This window comes from Oryctolagus cuniculus, chromosome 8, assembly GCF_051225735.1.
Source record: "Oryctolagus cuniculus isolate XC-2025 breed Fujian yellow rabbit chromosome 8, ASM5122573v1, whole genome shotgun sequence".
Classification (NCBI taxonomy): domain Eukaryota; kingdom Metazoa; phylum Chordata; class Mammalia; order Lagomorpha; family Leporidae; genus Oryctolagus; species Oryctolagus cuniculus.
Window position 1 is genome coordinate 309244 of NC_142874.1, and position 14739 is coordinate 323982.

Genomic DNA, 14739 nt, shown 5'->3' on the forward strand with positions numbered 1-14739 from the left:
ATCCAAGTTAGAGAGGGCAGTTTGTAGGGAGAGAGGTGTGGTCAGGAAAATGAACTAAGGGTGAAGCCTTTCTAACAGTGTTCTCACAAGCATGCATCCAATAAAAGCAATTTGAAAGATGAAATTTAGCCATTCCTTAGCATTATATATATGACAGTGTCATTGACCCTGTTATCATAAATGGCTATGATTTTTCAGGGTGCTGTATAATAGTTGTTTATACTCTAGGGGAAATGAGAAGACTTGGTATATGTACTTTAGAAAATAAAATATTGGCAATCTATCACAGATTATCATTTTTATTATAAAATTTTAAAATTTAAAAGCCATGTTTCTTTCCACTGTGACTATTATGGGTATGCATTGGTTGTTCAATAAGTATTTGTTGAACCCAATAATAAACAATTGAACAGATGAGTAAAAGCCTATTGATGAATTTCTTGAGAAAAAATAAATCAAGGATTGGATTAAGATGGAGGAATAGAGGGAGCTTACTGTTGTAGAAGATAGTATGAAAAAAGTGGAGAGAGTACAGTCTCAAGGAAGAGTTAGGGAAAATATGGCAGAGGAAACTCCACATAAATTAGAGGGACACTGTGGACCATGTGCAGGGTGTGGACATGCACAACTCAGAAACCCAGCAGCCAAGAACCTCAGCAGCAGCTCAGGAAGTGAGACCAGACTGGAGCAACCCAAGCCACTGGTGATAAAGTTGCAGAAAGATCCTGGTGGGAATCCAGCTAGGAGCCCTAGGTAGGACAGTGTACCTGCCTTGTTTCTCTCTCCCTGACCACCCTGAAACTGGCATTCTGTAACAAGCTGATAGAGAGCAGGTGTCATTTTGGACATATGTAATAGATGCACTAGTGTCTGCACACCCAGCAAACAGCAGAGCAGAGAAACTTGAATAACTTGAATTTGATGGGGAGAACTGATGGGGGGCTGGGTGCTCATGACTGTGGGAGGCTTGTGTGCTGGGACTGTGAGAACACTGATGCTGTGTGGGAGGGCTCAGAGTGTGGCTGGGACTTTGGGCAGTCACTGTGGGAAGTTGCATGTACTCAGGGCTCACTGATTACCTGGTGAGGATCACTGCATATCGATCTCCCACATACGTGCCAGGGGTCAGAATATGTGTGGAATCCACTGCTGCTTTCCCAGGAGCATTAACAGAATTGGTTTGGAAGTGTAGCAGCCAGAATTCAAATCAGCACTCATATAGAATCCCAGTATTGTAGGAGATGGCTCAACCCATTATTAAACAACAGCTCCCTCTCCTGTCTTCTGTGGTGAACTATTTCTAACATGCTTACTATTTTAGAATTAAGGGTTGTTTTGTTGGCATCTTATGTATTGCACTATAAAATTTAATTTATCAGGTATATTTTTCCTTTTTCTTTTTTTTAAAAAGATTTATTTATTTACTTGAAAATCAGAGTTACACAGAACGAGAAGGAGAGGCAGAGAGAGGTAGGTCTTCCAACTGCTAATTCACTCCCCAGTTGGCTGCAATGGCCAGAACTGTGCCTATCCAAAGCCAGGAGCCAAGCATTTCCTCCGGATCTCCTGTGGGGAGCAACTGGGAGCAACTCGGACTAGACTAAGTTACTGGAATTAAGACTTATTCTATGCATCTGCTTTCCCACAATATGGCGCTGAGAAGGGAAAAAGCTTCTACACAGCTGCCTCCAGTTCAACCAATAAACTGTGGGACCTGCTCCTGATTGGAGGAGAGCAGCGTACTCGGCATGTGGGTAGCAGAGTTGGGATTGGTGGAGGAGGACTATAAAGGAGGAGAGAGACGGCATGCACCGGGAACATCTAAGGGGAACATCTATCTGAAGGAACACCTGTGCAGCCCCCGAGAGAGCCGGCCGGCGGTGTGCCGCTCCCCCGTGGAAGTGGGGAATGTGGCAGGGGGAACTGCCCTTCCACGGAGGTGGAAGGGACAGTAGCCAACCCGGGAAGAACCAGCAGCAAACCCCGGGAGGGCCGAGCAGACAGAACAACGCAGGGTCCTGTGTCGTTCCCCCACGAAGACGGGGAGCGACATCTCCCATGAGGGTGCAGGGGCCCAAGGATTTGGGCCATCTACTACTGTTTTCCCAGGCCATAGCAGAGAGCTGAATCAGAAGTTGGGTAACTGGTACTCAAGCTGGTGCACATATGGGATGCTGGTATTCTAGCCAGAAGATTTACTCACTATGCCACAGAGCTGGTCTCAGTATATTTTTCAAGGTTTTTTTTTTGTTTTGTTTTGACTTTCATTCTTTAAACAGTATTTTGAAAAGAAGTTTTTGGGGCCATGCTATGGCATACTGGGTAAAGCTGCTGCCTGCAGTGCTAGCATTCCATATGGGTATGACTTTGAGTCCTGGCTGCTCCACTGCTGATAAAGCTCACTGTTATAGCCAGGGAAAGCAGTAGAAGATGGCCCAAGTGCTTGGGTTCCTGCACCCACATGGGAAATCCAGAAGAATCTATCAGCTCCTGACTTCAGATCAGCCCAGCTCTGGTCATTGTGGCCATCTGGGGAGTGAACCAGCAGATGGGCAATCTCTCTCTCTCTCTCTCTCTCTGCATCTGCCACTCTGTAATTCTGCCTTTCAAATAAATAAGTCTTGAAGAAAAGAAGTTTTAGACTTTGATTAAGTGTAAATTATCCGTGTACTCAATTATAGATTTTAATTTTTTCTTGTATCTAGGAAATCTTTGCCCAACTTAAAGTGAAAAAAAAATTTCTTCTATGATCTTTTTTCTGGAAGTATTGTAGTTTTCAGTACTACAGTTAGATCTGTGGCATATTTTCTTTTTAATTTTGTAAATAGAAGCTATTTTATTGGAAATTAATATCTCATTGTGCTAACACCATGTGTTGAAAAGGCTATACTTTCTCCCCTGCACTGTGATAGTGTCTCTGTAGAAAACCTGTTCACTGTTTGTGTTTGGATCTTCTCTGGATCCTCTTTTGTGTTCCATTCATCTGTCTGGCTTTCTGTATCACAACAGCAAACTTTAGATTAGTATAAATTTATAACACTTAAAAATCATCCCTTTGATTTTATTATTTTTTCAGAGTTATTTTGGCTATCCTAGATTCTTTGCATTTTCGTATGCACTTATATCAGCTTGTTACTTTAAAAATAACCAGGTTGCTAAATGAAAGATCTCTGTGAGTGAGATCCCAGTGGGAAGAATGGGCCATCAAAGGAGATACCTTTCTCTGAAGGGAGGAGAGAACATCCACTTTGATTAAGGCCTTATCTAAATAAGGTCAGAATTTGTGAACTCAAGAGGCTTCCATAGCCTCAGCAGCTCAAGATAAGAGCCTTGGGTGATTACTGACATCATAAATAAGACTGTCAATTGTTAAATTAACAATGGGAATCACTGTGCACCTGCTTCCCATGTAGGATCTCTGTCCTGAATGTGTTGTACTATGTGAATTAATGGTAAAACTACTACTCAGGCTGGTGCCGTGGCTCACTGGGTTGATCCTCTGCCTGTGGCACCAGCACACTGGGTTCTAGTCCCAGGTGGGGTGCTGGTTCTGTCCCAGTTGCTCTTCTTCCAGTCCAGCTTTCTGCTGTGGCCTGGGAAGGCAGTGGAGGATGCCCAAGTGCTTGGGCCCTGCACCTGCATGGGAGACCAAGAGGAAGCACCTGGCTCCTGGCTTTGGATTGGAGCAGTGCACCAGCCATAGTGGTCATTTGCGGGGGTGAACCAATGGAAGGAAGTCCTTTCTCTCTCTCTTTCTCACTGTCTAACTGTCTAACTCTGCCTGTCCAAAAAAAAAAATCAGGCAGACTTTATCTTTTCTTTTTAAAGATTTTTTTTATTTGACAGGTAGAGTTACAGACAGAGAAAAAGTGAGACAGAAAGATCTTCCATCTGCTAGTCACTCCCCAAATGGCCAGAGCTGGGCCAATCCAAAGCCAGGAGCTTCTTCTGGGTCTCCCACATGGGTGCAGGGGCCCAAGGACTTGGGCCATCTTCCACTGCTTTCCCAGGCCAAAGGAGAGAGCTGGATGAGAAGTGCAGCAGCAGGGACTCGAACTGGAGCCCATATGGAATTACGGCACTGTAGGCAGAGGCTTAGGACACTGCACCACAGTGCCAGGTCCCAGACTTTATCTTGAAACTTCAAGTTATCCCATCTCACAGATATTCATCTGCATGTTCAGGCTGTTGAAATAGGATGTGATATTAAATGCTAATGGCCCACATGATTTGTGAGCTCATTTCCTTTAGCAATAAAATTTTTGTATGATATGTTATGCCCAGTTTGATTGTCCCCAAAGACCACCAAGGAGCCTATACTGTTGTAAAACACACGAGAGTTTTATTGCAGGTCTGGGCTTGGGCGCTCAACTATCATTGATACCACGGGTCTGGTTGAAAGCCCCAACTTCAGTTAATGAGGTTTTTATAGGGTTTTCAGAGACAATCTATACATTATAGCACCATTCAGCAAATCATCTCATTCCACGGGAAATTCAAAGAACATCTCTTAAAATTGATTAGTGCATCCAGCGGCAGGAATGGACCTAGTAAAGGTGGTAGGATGGCTTTTGGGGTTGATGCCTTTTAAAATGATTGGCTAAAGTATAGGGTCTGAGCCACTAGGGTGTACATGCCAAACTTCAGGGTCTCAGGATATAATCAATTACCTTAAGTGCCTGAAAAGACACCTGAAACTTTAGGTATCTCCCTGCTATCTGCCAATTGGCTGTTGCTAGGCGGGGTTTATTGCAAGGGGAGTTCATTTATTTATTTATTTTTTCTTTCATGAGCTTCAGGGTTCAGGGCTTGTTCAGGCCTGAGTTACAAGATGGAGGCCTATTCTAAAATAGCTGCGCCTTGATCCAGGTTCAGGTCTCTCAGACACAACACAGTTTACTCGTACATTCACCTATTGAAGAATATCCTGTTTCAAAATTTAGTTTTATTTTTATATTATTGCTCATGTGGAAATTTGACTTCTTCAATCATTGCAGTTGGATAATGTTTGCATTATGGATTAGTCCAGATGTATTCTTCCTCTTTGTCTTTTGAAAAGTGTGTAGAATTACATTGGTTTTTCCCACTATTTCTCCAGTTTTATTGACTTCTTCATCCTGTCACAATGAAATTGATTATGAAAACAGGCTGGTGTTCAGACATTGGGACAGACAAGTGCTTTTGGGTGCTTGGCTCAGGGGCAGTGGTGTGGCTTCTTTATGTTGACACTATCCTTGCTGACAGAGGCCATGCCATGCACTGAGCAGTGTTGTGGGGCCTGCTTGGCCATGTCTGAGATTAATTCTTGGCAGCCAAGGGATGAGCCAAGTTTTGCATGGGCTAAGGCCTCACAGCTAGCATGATTCACATAGTAACCAGTCCTCAGGAGGGGATTGCAGGTGAGCAATCCTCTGCCTGCAACAAGAATCCACCAGAGGCACACTCACTGTCCTCTGTGAGACATGGGGAACTCCTGGCCACACTGGCATGGGTCCTTGCCCCTTGTAGAGACTCCAGCTCCAGGCTCCGCCTCTGTCACTGTGGGACTGTCCTTGTTCTCTGCAGTGATGCTGGCAACCCAGTTTCCTGTAACAGAGAATGGGGAGCCATGCTGGGGTCATGCTGAGGTCAAGGTGGTCAAAGTCAGAGGAGCCTCTGGGTCCATGCAGGAGGTGCTGCAGATCCTCAGGCTAAGTTTTACTGATTTTCAAGTGCAAATGAGCTATGGCCTGACCAGAGTCACTCCATTTTGTCCCTGATTGTCCTCTATTTGTTTCTAACCAGTCCCACAACTGCTAGCTACTCAAAAATTAATCTTGTGAGAGGTTATCTGTAAGTTTATTTACATTAAGTACTGGGAAACTGGTTAATGCCCCTGAGATAAGCATAATGTTGCTTGCTCTAGCTCCTGTAACAAATGCTTGGCTTTGTAATTAACTTCAACAAGATATGCTTTTGGCCTTTAGAAGCTTACCCTTGAGTTCTATCAGGGCAGTATGATTTGGAGAGCATATGCCCCTGTGCAGCCGCAGGCTTTTAGAAATAAAAGACTCCATAATTTGGCCCTGAGACTTCAGCACTTATTAATATTTCTGAAATTAATAATCTGTGTGGGTTCTTGCCATGAATTCAGAGACAAATTCTGAATACTGGCTCAAATAGACCAGATGATAAGCTGAGTTTTTAAGCTTTTATTCAGTGAGAGGAATGCATAGGAGAGTGAGGGCTCTATCTAAAGGAGAAAGGAAAGTCTGGAAATTAAGGAGGGGCCATACCAAGCAGGGAGCAGGCCAAGAGCTGTGGACTTGTCCTGTGAGGCCCACACCATCGAGGAGAGTAAGGCAATGGTGTTCTTCCACAGGAAGCACCGGGGACAGGCTTCAGTGAACATGTCCACCTTTATTAATGACCACGTACACTTTTAAAGGGCAGGCAGAAGGGGCGTAACTAATTCAGGGCAACCCTAACTCTATAGGATAGAACCAACACTGGCACCAATATGCGTCTCCAATTAGCTTGAAGGTCTCATAGTTAGGGTAGCTTTCCAGGTGGGCCTGGACCACCCCCAGCAACAGTTTACCTAATTGGCAGAAGGTGGGGGTGGGGGGAAATGTGCCTGAGGCTCCACCTCCCACCATCAGTCAGGCTAGCCACATGGGCTAGGCAGAAAGTCTCACAGGATCACCCACATCTCCCCCCTTTGTTTTAGAGCAAGTGTGACTCTGCTTAGCATGGCATGGCAACAAGCCACAACCCACAATAAGCTTTAAATTAAATTGAAGAATGCCTAGCATGGGGATTAAGGGCAGGGAGGAAAAGAAGGGCAAAGGGAAAAAGGCCAGGCCCACCATGTTTCAGGCCTTTGTAATTGGCAAGCGGGTGCACAGGTATGGGAAAGCAGGGGCATGAGATCACACAGGGACTGGGGAAAGTGTGATCAAGGCATAGCCTTCCAGTTCTCAAGTCCAATGATGTATGACTGCCTGCATCATTCCCCCTTCAGAGACTCCATTCCCTTAATCCTAGGGATGTTGAAGGATGTAGAATCATCACATCTTCTATAGCTGCTTCCTGTTTATGAGGGATGTAGTGCAGGCCCTGCCTGTCCTGGGTCTGGAAGGCTATGCCTATCTCATCTAACAAATTCTCTTTATGAGCTGGAGCAATCTTGGTCACCACCAATGTCTGTGTCTGCTGCATGGTCAGTTACTCCCAGAAGTTGTTGAGTTCTGGAACATATAAGTATGTTAAGTAGTATGAGCAAAACTGGAACATGACCAATTGTAAGTGGAGTGCCCCTTTAAGATGAAAAGACCACATCCTACAGACTCCCAGATAGTGGGTGGTGATACATTATAAAACCATTTAGCTTGAGTATAGAGAATTATAATAGAAGAACACATTAGGAGTTTTATTATTAATAACTGAGAGAATCAAAAGAGGCAGGTACACCATGCCTGCCTTCAGGCACAGCACTCTTGATGTGAGGAAAGCAAAGGCTTTACTTTTCTTTTTGCTTAAAATCTCTGGCTTACAGGAATAATCAGGCATGGTTTTTTTTTTTTATCTTTTATTTAATGAATATAAATTTCCAAAGTACGACTCATGTGTTACAATGGCTTCCCCCCCCATACCGTCCCTCCCACCCACAACCCCCCCTTCCCACTCCCTCTCCCCCTCCATTCACGTCAAGATTCATTTTCGATTATCTTAATATACAGAAGATCAGCCTAGCATACCTTAAGTAAGTATTTCAACAGTTTGCTCCCACACAGAAACATAAAGTGAAAAATAATAGATGATTTTTTTTTAAATGATGATGAAATCAGATCAGACCTATTGTCATGTTTAATCCCAGTGAGAGTCAAGTTGGGAATTGATAATTTTTTTTTTTTTTTTACAGAAGATCAGTTTAGTGTACATTAAGTAAAGATTTCAATCGTTTGCACCCCCATAGAAACACAAAGTGAAATATACTGTTTGAGTACTCGTTATAGCATTAAGCCTCAGTGTACAGCACGTTAAGGACAGAGATCCTACATGAGGAGTAAGTGCACAGTGACTCCTGCCGTTGACTTCACAAATTGACACTCCTGTTTATGGCATCAGTAATCTCCCTATGCACCAGTTATGAGTTTCCAAGGCTATGGAAGCCCCCTGAGTTCTCCGACTCTTATCTTGTTTGGACACAGTCATAGTCAAAGTGGAGGTTCTCTCCTCCCTTCAGAGAAAGGCACCTCCCTCTTTGAAGACCTGTTCTTTCCACTGGGATCTCACTCACAGAGATCTTTTTGCCAGAGTGTCTTGGCTTTCCACAGGCATGTCTTTTGAGTACACCTGTGAAGACTTGAGAGGTAGATGTTTAATCCTAATTTTACTGAGGTAGTCATGTTCAGTAGCACCTGGTAAGGTCCCTTCCATTTAAGCTGTAGCCCATCTGAAGAGGATCTTTCTATGAATGGCTTGTTCAGGGAAAGGTGCTGAAGTTGGTTTGTAGAGGGTCAGCTTTCAGAGACTGGGTGCAGGGTTTGGTATTTCAGGCTGCTATCCACATAGGCTGCAGAGTGATCTCTGGAAAACACAAGCAAAACCTTTGCCCATCATTATGAGGTGATCAGGCCCCTTCCATTGTTGGGTGATTGGGTCCCTCCATCAAACCAGAGGCAATTGGGTTGCACCTGTGAGAGGTCTCCAGTGTTTCACTGCTGGTGGCTCTCTAGGGGGTGAGACCTGTAAGAACTTTACGGTGAAAGGAGCAAAGTTAATACACTCATAGTGGGGGTACTGTACTCTCCCCTCTGTTTTTTAAGCATAGTCTTAAGGTCCTGCATGAGAAGTTAGTGCACAGTGACTCCTATGGTTAATTTAACAATTCACACTCTTTTGTGTGATGTCAGTGATCACCCAAGGCTCTTGACATGAGCTGTCTAGGCTATGGAAGCCTTCTGAATCCACAAACTCCATCAATATTTAGAGAAGGATGTAAGCAAAGTCAAGGTTCTCCCTTTGAAGAGAGTACATCCTTCTTTGGTGACCACTTCTTTCCACAGGAGTCTCACCCAGGGAGAATCTCCATGTAGGCATACCTTTTTGCACAAGTGTCCTGACTTTCATGCGTGAAATGCTTTTGTGGGCTTTTTAGCCAGACCAGAATCCTTTAGGGATGACTCTGAGGTCACTGAGTGTTACTTAGAGCAATTGCCATTCTATGAGTCTGCTGTATGGACTGCTTCCCATGTTGAAGCATTTACTCCTCTTTAATTCTATTAACTGTATTGATATGATCACTTTAACAATTAGTGCCTTCTATATGACCAACTTAAGACTTAATGCAATCAAATACAGTCACTTTTAAACTTAATCATATATATATATATATATGTTAAAACTTAGGATGCCGCTTTTACCATCTAGCCCAAGGGGATTTGGGATCCCATGGTGAAGTAAGTCCAGCTGTGAAATTATGATTTAAGCTCTCATTTTGGCTATGCTGTTACACAGAATATGTTAGTCATTCCTTTCATAAGATCTAAAAATCAAACTACATCTTGAGGAATCCCTCAGGACAGAGTCAGTGTCCCATCTTAAAGAGAATAGAGAAATGTGGGAGCAAGTCAGGCTTGCCAGAATGCCCACTGACAATGTCAAATGGAATCTTAGCAAGTGGTTTTAACCATTAAATAATAGCTTATAAAATATTTACTGTAGGTCCAATGCCTTCTATAAATTTTAAGAATACATGTATTTAAATATATCTTAAATATCTAACATGATGTGGCTTGTTTAAACAGCAAACAGAAACATAAAACATTTTTTAGTTCCTTTCTATCAACAAATTTAAAACATCTGACAAAGAGATTCAGGTCACATGAATCAAATGTATCTTCAATTAATTTTAGCTATTAAATTTATGAGCAATCTTTCCTTGATAAACCAATTAAGACAGAACTCAAAATAAATTTTCCATGTAGACATACAATATGAACACACACATAACACAACATACAAGATAGAACAATAAAGCAGTTTTAGTAATAGTTTCCTAAAATCTTTAGCTGTTTTTTTTATTACCAACCAATTAAAATTACTTTCTGTTCTTGGTAACCTTGATTAACCATACTTTCTTCCAGTTGGAACCTGTAGAGCACTGTGGACTTCATCCATTTACAGAACAATTAAAAACTACTGAATTCAATAGAAGTGGCTGGAAAAAGTCCATCAGAACCTATAGGAGGGCAGCTAAACACAGAACCAACAATGTTTTAGTTTAGAGCAGCAAATCTGATATACAAAACTGTGGATGAGAAAAGACTTTAAATAGCTATGTTTAAAATGATAAACTCATTAACCAACAAGAGGCATTTGCTTACTTCACACGGTATTTTCAAAAGCACCTGTAGGATTTTACAAAACATTTAATTCTTTTAGGCCTCTGAGCCTTTCTCATTAAGATAACCATCATGTCTAGTAACACAAGATCATTAGACTTTTTAACTTTCAGACATTTGTATCAGTGGCATTTTACATTATCAAAACTTAAAATTTAGCACGACTTTCTATTTTAACAATACCTGTAATATAACCCTAATAGCCTGATTGATTAGCTGGTGTCTCTCCAAGATGAGTGACATATATCCTTTGACATTTCCAGGAACCAAACTGGAGATATCAAAGTCCAAATTCTTTGGAACTTTGATTTTTTTGAATGCCTGTAAAAGATGACAAGAAGGCTTAAAATATCTGGTTGAAATAAGATCCCTTAACATCATGACAAAGTCTAGACCAGATTTGATCAAATCATAACTCCTTTAAAACTCAGTTGTTTTAAACAATTAGAACTTAAGAGGCAGTAAGAGAACATAATAGATTACTTTAAAATAACACAAAATCTGTCTCTTTGGTTGTTCAAAGGTCAGAAATAAAACCTTAAATTTAAGACCTGGTGCACTGAATCAAATCCCATAATTTGGAACAGTGTTAAGAGTCAGAACTAGGGAAGAAAGAATAGCACCCCCATGGGAGACCTGGCTTCAGATCAGCGCAGCGCACTAGCTGCAGTGCGCCAGCCGTAGTGGCCATTTGGGGGGTGAATCAATGGAAGGAAGACTTTCTCTCTGTCTCTCTCTCACTGCCTAACTCTGCCTGTCAAAAAAAGAAAAAAAAAAAAGAAAAAAAAAGAAAGAAAGAAAGAAAGAAATCAGCAAATGACAAAACTGATGAGGATGTGGAAAAAAGTTACCCTGGTCCACTGTTGGTGGGAATGTAAACTGGTGCAAGCCAATGTGAAAGACCATATGGAGCTATCTTACAAATCTGATTATAGACCTACCATTTGATCCAGCCATTCCACTCCTTGGAATTTACTCAAACCAAAAGAAATTAGCATATGCAAGAGTTATCTATAACCCCATGTTCACTGCAGCACAATTCACAATAGCTGAGATCTGGGAACAATCCAGATATCAATCAATTGTTGACTTCATAAGAAAATTATGGTATATACACACTATGGTGTACTACTCAGTTATAAAAAAAAAAAAAGAAAGAAAAAGAAACCCTGTCTTTTGCAACAAGATAGATGAAACTGGAAACCATTACACTTAGTGAAATAAACCAGTCCCCAAAAGACAGATACCATATGTTTTCCTTGATCTGAGGTAGCTAATAGAGTACCTAAAATGTAATGTATTGGAGTTAGGTACACATTTTGAGATTTGATGATTGTTTAGAGCCCTTGTCTCTTCCATTGAGGAACAGTGATTTTTTTTTAATTCATTTTTCTTCATATTATTTGCTGACTTGTTGAACTCTTACTTAGTGTAGGGTTAACTATACAATCATTAAGTAAACTGAAAACAGATTTTGTAAAAGTTAAGTGGGAATGTGAGAGGGAAGAGGAGAAAGGGTTGGAGTGTGTGTGGGAGGGAGGGTATGGGGGAAGTGTCACATTCCTTAATCTGCATATATGAAATATATCAAACTTATATTACTTAAATAAAATTTTAAAAGGAAGTAAATATTTAAAATTCAAAAAAATTTATACCGAGAAACCTAATATTCGGGGCAGAGCCAAGATGGCGGAATAGTGAGGGCACGCACCGATAGTCCGGGAAAATTTAGTTTAATAAAAGGGGAGTTACGGTAGCCTCAGAAAAAAGAACCAGGAAAATATTGCAGAGGAAACTCTTCTGGATCCAGTGGCTGTGAATCGGAGGATCTACTGGGAGAACAAGGTTGCCCACCGCGCGGAAGCCGAGCTGCGGGACCGAGCCGCGGGACCGAGCCGCGGAAGCCGAGCTGCGGGACCGAGCTGCGCAAGCTGCAGGGTCTGCGCGCCAGTGCTCGAAGGGGAGTGCGTGCCACACAGACAACAGCAGGGAGACTTGGGACATCCAGGGCTCCGAGTCCACACATCAGCACTGGAAGGGGAGCGGACCTGCGTGGAGAGCGTGGGAGCCCACAGTTCGGGACACCAGCGGCAGACTCAACACACCAGCGCTGGAACGCGAGGTGAGCCGAACCTCAATAACCCGAGACACCAGCAGGCAAGTGGAGAGAGGAGACTAGAGGGAACGACCCCCGGGGGGGGGGGAACTTCACCAAGCTAACTGGAAGAGAGAGAGAGGAAAAAAAAAGGTGACTGGTACGGACACGGGTTTCTCTCTCTCCGCTCACCTCTCAAGGGCGAGCAAGACAAAGAGCAGGTGCCATCTTGGACATACATCATAAGCAGAGTGACCTCAGGTCTGCACCGGCCCTGAGCCTAGCAGAAAAACCTGACTCTGGGCGGGGCGAATTAACAGGAGATTAGGACCTAGTAAATTTGTGGTGCTACTGAACTGAGACTGTGAAAAAAGAGACGGTGGGGGAGAGAACTCACGGAATTCACGTGAGCACTCTCCAGAGACGCTACAATTCCGTAACTTTGGCAACCCAGTGGGAGACTGAAGGAGAATCTGAGCCCACACTGAGGGCCGAACAGATTCCCTGTGTGGTCCTTGTGAAAGAGCTTCCGATCTCTGGCTCCTGCGGGTATATCATTTGCCTGCTAACTACATCCAACTTCATTCAGCTGTGCAGAATAACTTCCCTTTTGAATCAAAAAAAATGAGAGAGAGAGAGAGAGAGAGAGAGAGAGAGAGAGGTTTACCATGCCTAACCTGGGAGTGTCACCTTTGGCACACCAAACAGAGCTCTCAGGCCACACCCATCTCAAGCCCTAAGGCTCCATCAAAAACAGATAGTCCACTTAATCTAGAGTCATAGAATAACAAGAAAAAGCACCACAGTGAAGAAACCAAATATCTCCAATATGCCAAATAACAAATGCAAAAACCAACATAATAAAAACAAGGAAGTCACCATGAAGCCCTCAAATGAAAAAGACACCCCAATTCAAGATTATGAGGATGATGACATAGAAGAAATGCAAGAAGCAGATCTCAAAAAATTGATAAGAACATTAAGAAGTTCTCAAAAACAAATTCTTGAACTACAGAAATCCTTAATGGACAAGATAGAAAATCTCTCTCGTGAAAATGAAATATTAAGGAGGAATCAAAATGAAACGAAACAACTAGTACAACAGGAAACTGGGATAGTGACTGAAGTGAAGAATTCAATAGATCAAAAGAAAAACACAATAGAGAGCCTTACAAACAGATTGGGAGAAGCAGAAGAGAGAATATCGGACTTAGAAGACAGAGAACAGGAAAGGATACAGTCAAACCAAAGAAAAGAAGAGGAAATTAGGATCTAAAACATATTGTCGGGAATCTTCAGGATACTATTAAAAAACCCAACATTCGGGTTCTAGGAGTTCCTGAAGGCATGGAGAGGGAGAAAGGATTAGAAGGCCTTTTTAGTGAGATATTAGCAGAAAATTTCCCAGGTTTGGAGAAGGACAGAGAAATACTAGTACAAGAAGCTCACAGAACCCCTAATAAACATGACCAAAAGAGATCCTCACCACGACACGTTGTAATTAAACTCTCCACAGTGAAACATAAAGAAAAGATCCTAAAATGTGCAAGAGAGAAACGTCAGATTACTCTCAGAGGATCTCCAATCAGACTCACAGCTGACTTCTCATCAGAAACTCTATAAGCTAGGAGGGAATGGCGAGATATAGCCCAGGAACTAAGAGAGAACAACTGCCAGCCCAGAATATTATATCCTGCAAAGCTATCATTTGCGAATGAAGGTGAAATAAAGACTTTTCATAACAAACAGAAATTGAAAGAATTTGTTGCCACTCGTCCAGCCCTGCAAAAGATGCTTAAAGATGTGTTGCACACATAAACACAGAAACACGGTCATCAATATGAAAGAAGGTAAAGGAAGGAAACCAAGGAAGGAAACCTCACAGCAAAAGATCACAGGGAATTCAAAGCATATATTAGAACTTATCTTTGGCAAATGGCAGGGCAAAGTTACCACTTATCAATAGTCACATTGAACGTGAATGGCCTGAACTGTCCAGTTAAAAGACACCGATTGGCTGATTGGGTTAAGGAACAAAACCCATCTATTTGCTGCTTACAAGAAACACATCTTTCCAACAAAGATCCATACAGACTGAAAGTGAAAGGCTGGAAAAAAATATACCATGCCAACAGAAATGAAAAAAGAGCGGGCGTAGCCATCTTAATATCAGACACCATAAACTTTACCACAAAAACCGTTAAGGGAGACAAAGAGGGACACTACATAATGATTAAGGGATCAATTCAACAGGAA